Source organism: Bison bison, unplaced genomic scaffold (assembly GCF_000754665.1).
Source record: "Bison bison bison isolate TAMUID 2011002044 unplaced genomic scaffold, Bison_UMD1.0 scf7180017864037, whole genome shotgun sequence".
NCBI classification, from domain to species: Eukaryota; Metazoa; Chordata; class Mammalia; order Artiodactyla; family Bovidae; genus Bison; species Bison bison.
The window spans coordinates 6368619-6374380 of NW_011494609.1; the positions used below are offsets into that span (position 1 = coordinate 6368619).

A 5762-nucleotide genomic window follows, 5' to 3' on the forward strand; every position below is an offset into this window, starting at 1 on the left:
TGGCCACGCCCACGACCTGGGCTCTCTGGACCCTGCGCGCGTCTCCTCCACATGGCCTGGGGAAGCAGGCCCTCACCGCCCCAGGAGGCAGGACACAAGCTTCCCAATGAGTGATGACTGGACCACCAAGGTTCACATGCAGAAGCCTCCAGGAGAAGAGCATGGTCCCCGGCAGTATCTGTTTCCTGCTCGGCTTCCTGGTTCCCAAGCAGAAGAGTGAACACTGGCAGACCTGAGCTGGGCAGACCTCGGATCCCTGGGCAGCACCGGGGTCCCACAGGGCCAGTCTCTGCCCCTGGCTGCCCGAGACCCGTGACCTCACAAACAGGGACGCTTCTGCCTGGACGCCCCTTGTTGAGCTGACGCTGGTGAGTCAGGCAGGCCACACAAGGACACCTTCTCGGCAGCAGTGACTCATGCCAGAAGCACACTGAGACACTCTTCATTCTCAGCCAAACTTTTCTTTAGTTCACTGACCTTCAGAAGTGTTTGTAAACTGAAGTGTCATCTGTGTTAAACAGATTCTGTTCGCCAATAAATCACAGTGAGGGGGGAAAGTCAAGTTTCTACCCCAATATGTGAGGATTTAGCCACCTGCCTGAGCACTAGGTGCCCTTGCAGTGCTGCCTCCTGCTTCCCCCACTGGGGTTAGTCAGGAGCACCCGGGGTCACCTGCACCTGCCAGGGCCTGCCTGATGCCCCAGGGGACCCTCCCAGGCCCACAGCTACCAGCTTTCAGGACTCCCAGCAGGCCTCTGAGGATCTGGAGGCCACCCTCCTTGCCACTTTCTTCTCTCTGCCAAGGCTCCTATCAGTGGTACCCACGTGTGGACGTGGTCCGGTCGTCACAGGGCTGGGGCGCTCGGGCACCATATAGGGAGAGGGAATGTGTGAGACACGCAGGACCGTCCCAGAAATAACTGTCCTGCCCGAAGGACTGACACACAGGTGACAAAGAGCTTCATGGGGACACAAGACCAGGCCTGTTTCAATACAGTCACAACTCCCCACACACCCAGCGTCCAGAGTGTAACTGCTGTGTGAAGGCAGAGAGGGCCGCATCCTGCAGCTCTGAGAGCCAGTCCACGAGCTGAGGGCCACCCCACTCCAGTAGGCACCGCAGTCCCACATCAGCATCGCAGCGCCTGCAGCTCTGCGTCCACAGGCGTGTGCACAGCACAGGACGTTCACAGGTCCACGTGAGAGCTGTTCATTGTGCGTCCTCAATTTTTCTTTTACTACATTTGGATATGGTCATAAGTGTAATGATTTCATTTCAGAATTAGAGGGGGAGTCTATACATATTTGTCATAAGCAGACTGCGGGGATTGGTGGCAATGAAACATTGAGGAAAGCCTCAATGTCTGAGCAGAGCCAGGCCTCCCTGGGACCCCCTCAAATTAACCCCCTGAGGGAGCCTAAGGGTTTCCCAGGTGGCACTAGTGGTAAAGAGCCCGCCTGCCAATGTAGGAGATGTAAGAGACTCGGCTCGATCCTTGGGTTGGGAAGATCCCCTGGAGAAGGGAACGGCAACCCACTCCAGTATTCTTGCCTGGAGAATCCCATGGACAGAGGAGCCTGATGGGCTACAGTCCATAGGGTCGCAAAGAATCAGACATGATTGAAGCAACTTGGCCCGCACAGCACACGGGCCCTTAAACTCTGCAGGGGCTCCACAGCACAACCTCAAGAGGCCCCAGCCTCAGAAGGTGTTCTCACCTGTGAGGCACAGGAAGCAACTTCAGCCTGTTTAAGGAGCAAGAGAGGTGGCAGCAGGGACTGGCCTGGAGCTAAAAATACAGGCTGCCTGCAGCGCTCCCGCCAGACAGCAAATGAGGCTACCAAGCAGGAGCGCGTCAGCCAAGAGATACTTTATCCAGCCAGAAACTTGCGTGCTTTTTTCTTTTTCAAATCACTGTGAAAAAAAGATTAATACACGGGATTACGGTTGCTAGAATTAGCTCTCATTTTATGACACAAATGTGAAGTGTCCACTCTGCAGGTACCACATATCAGCACAGACTCAGCAGAAGACCTGATTCCTGACTCCGGGCGTCTGACCATCCCGCTCTCCGTTCTGCTTCGGATGCCACCTTTTGTCCTTGCCTTTTCTCCCGTGCCTTCAGGGACAACTGACTTGTGCACAGGATCGAAAACAATTCGCTTCTTCAGTGCATGCTTACGTCACATTAAAAAACACTTGCCAATTCACTTCAACAGCATAATTAAAATGATAGTTCACATCACATTATGATTGGCTCTGTGGCTTAGCTGTGAAAGCACCTGTCTAGTAAACAGGAGATCTTGGGTTTGAATTCCAGATGGGCCTAAGAGGGCAATGTTTTGGGGGCTTCCCTGATGGCGCAGTGGGAAAGAATCCACCTGCCAGTGCAGGAGATACAGGTTCAATCCCTGGGTCAGGAAGATCCCCTAGAGAAGGAAATAGCAACCCACTCCGGGATTCTTGACTGGGAAGTCTCATGGACAGAGGAGCCTGGTGACCCACAGTCCGTGGGGTCATAAAGAGTCAGACACGACTGGGCGACTAAACAAAAGCGTTGCACCTACAGCACCCTGGATGGAGGTGGCTGTAAACCCCAGCTCACTTGCAGTGCTGAAGCATGGTCTCAGTCTGGGCTTTTTACCATCTCCCAATCAACTCTGGCTACAGAGAAACTGGTTTAAGATCACTAATTGAACTAAAAGATGAGTTGTGGTTAAAAATACAACTCCATCCTACTGGCACAAGCAGTGGTAAAAGTAACCATGGTTTGCCCTCTCCGTACACTTGCTGGCTATGTACAAGAGGGAAAAAAAAGACAACAGAAAGAAAGCACCAGTTGAAGATTAGACAAAACCTCTTTTAAAGGTTTCCCTGGAAACCAGGGACCTGACGTTCCTGATGTCTAAGGACACAGAAATGACAGGTGGGGCTTTCCAGGTACAATTCCAGGGCCCTGTGGTCAGGCATGGCACATCTCCTGCCCCTAAGCAACCCCATGGGCTCCACGCCCACCACGGCCCAGTGGGGGCTGTGTCCTGGCTGACACGCCTCAGCCCCCAGCAAGGGAGTGGACGAACACAGAATGCCTTCTTTCTGCAAGCAGCAGCCCCTGGCAGCCACTTCCTATAATACTTCTTCCCCAAGAAAAAAACCTATGTGAAAGTTCAGTGCTCGACCTTCCTGACTCAGTCACTCTGCAGGCCACAAACTAACCTTACGTCATACTAACTACCGGGATTAGCTATCGTCTCAGCTTCCCTCAAGAGCAGACGCTGAATCATGTAATAGTCACCAACAATAAGTACCGAAGAAATGTTCTTTTAATTACCTCAAAGAAAGTAACCTGCGGTAAAGGCTTTACAGCGAGTCCCCAGTAATGCCCAGCCCTTGGCCACCCGCGGCGGCCACTGGGGGGCAGCAGAGCACCAGCTGAGAGGCTGTGAGGACAGGAACAGACCATCTGTAGGAAGCTCCTAACAAAATGCATTTTAAACGGCCAGCCAAAAGGCTTAACTAATGAGTTTACGTGGGGCCAGAGGTATTTTTTATGAGTCGAAAGTTAGCAAACGTTTACAGGTTCCACTCTTACCGTGACTCCCTCGTGTTCCTGTGCCGCCTGGGCCCTGCAGAGCGGGTGGAGCTGAGATGATCCGAGCGTGGCGCCGGCTCGGCGAGCTTCCTTCAGGCCCTTGTCTTCCTTCAGGCCCTTGTCCAGCTCTCCATGCCGACTGGAAAGCTTTCCCCCTGCAACAGACGGTTCCCGTGCTTCATGTTAACTTTAATCCAACAATAAAGCCTTTCCACCATTGCAGAAGTCAAAGTGAAAAAGTGAAGTCACTCAGTTGTGTCCGACTCTTTGCAACCCTGTGGACTGTAGCCCACCAGGGTCCTCCGTCCATGGGATTTCCCAGGCAAGAATACTGGAGTGGGTTGCACATTTCCTTCTCCAGGGGATCTTCCCCACCCAGGGATCAAACTCAGGTCTCCTGCATTGCAGGCAGATGCTTTAACCTCTGAGCCACCAGGGAAAACAACTCCATAACACATGCTGCTCATGAAAAGTCCTCTCCCAGGGAACTGACCCTGCAGGCTGCACAGCACAGCACAGCCCCCCAAAAAACCAGTCCTCTCTTGAATATGGGGGCTTCCCTGGTGGCTCAGTGGTAAAGAATCTGCCTGCCAATGCAGAAGATGCAGGCTCAATCCTTGGGTCGGGAAGAACCCCTGGAGAAGAAAATGGCAACCCACTCCAGTATTCTTGCCCGGAGAATCCCATGAACAGGGCAGCCTGGCGGGCTACAGTCCATGGGGTCACAAAGAGTCAGACACAACTGAGCGACTGAACAACTCCTAGATATGTTTCACTTACTCCTAACGTGTTCTTGGTTTTTAAAGCAGATGCCCCATGATAACTTCCACCTTCACCCCCTGCCATGACAGAGGCATGCGTGACACACACCATCAGATCTCCACTCGCCAACAGGCCAGCGCAAACAAGCACCAACCACACGCCAAGGAATGAGGCCTCGGGCAGAGTCCTGTCCGGACCCATCTTCTGAGAGAGCAGATGCCACCTTCGCAGGCCTGTGCACACGTGTGTGAGTCCAGACAGACCTGGAGTTGCGGGCTCGGCATCCCCCCGCCCCTTCCCGCCCCAGTCAGCGCCAACAGCCCGCCCTGTGTCTGGAGCGGAGCCCAGGAAACAACTCTTCAGATCACTTCCTCCTGACCAGTGGGACGATGGAACTTGCTGATATACCTATGAGACCTGACAATGGAGCGCCCGTATTTTCTTTCTGAAAAACAAACTGATATCCAAACGACACTGCTTCTCCAGTGCAGACCTACCAGCCCACGTCTGTGGGGAGAGCGGCAGGTCTCAGAGGGGCAGTGGCAAGACCGGGCGGGCAGTGCATCTGACCACAGCGCAGCGAAGCTGTGCAGACCCCATCCCCAGCCACCAGGCCCCTCCCTCTGCATAGCCACAGCTGCAGGTCCTCAGGCTCCGCCACAACTCTTTGCTGTGACTGGCTCAGATGCCCCTAGGATGTGTCAGTGAGGACAGGGCACATGGCGTCCCCATCTCCTTTCCAGCATCACCAGGTGTGACGGGCACTCGCTGCAGAGCCCCTCAGGCCTGGGGTTACGGTCACACAGCCATCTTGTCCAGCACAAAGGTTCTGAGCCGAGTGCCCAGAGCCGTGCCCAGCGTTGCCCAACCATCATCACCCAGCTGCGTGAGGTGCCACCCCATGCCACTCACGAAGCCTCCTTGGGCAGGACACTAAGAACCAATGAACCCAGGCATCAGCCTAAATGATGGCTCCAGACACATGGCCAACCTCCAGATATTTGGGCGAGCCCAGCTGAGGTCCCCATCACTGCAGAGCACAGACAGGCCATCCACACACGCCCTGCAAATCCCTGACCCATGAAGACACAAGCAGAACAACATCGTGACTGTTCTCTGAAGTTGAGTCTTGGGTGTGTAAGTTAAGCAGCAAGAGACCCCCCAGAATGGAGCTGCTCCAAAAACCTTGTAAACTTAGGTAAAATGAGCAAATTCCAAGAAAAATGCAACTCATCAAAGCTGACTCAGGAAGAAATGGAAAATCTGACTAGACTACCAACATTACAGAAGTACAATCAAGAGAGAAAAAAAATCACTGTACGAACAACAGTCCATGCCCGGGTGGCTCCCCCAGGAAGTTCGCCCAACACTCAGCAGGAACACATCTGCCAAGTGCGAGGAGGAAGG

The 5762-nt window shown here is 53.8% G+C and overlaps 1 protein-coding gene across 1 annotated transcript in view; it reads right to left on the minus strand.

Moving 5' to 3' along the window:
• ADARB1 (adenosine deaminase, RNA-specific, B1) overlaps positions 1-3851 on the minus strand; it is a 73382-nt gene extending 69531 nt beyond the window's left edge. The window contains exon 1 of the mRNA XM_010834991.1: positions 3594-3851. The gene's annotated coding sequence lies outside the window, so the exon portion shown is untranslated. The remainder of the gene's footprint in view (positions 1-3593) is intronic.
• Between the last annotated feature and the right edge of the window lie 1911 nt (positions 3852-5762).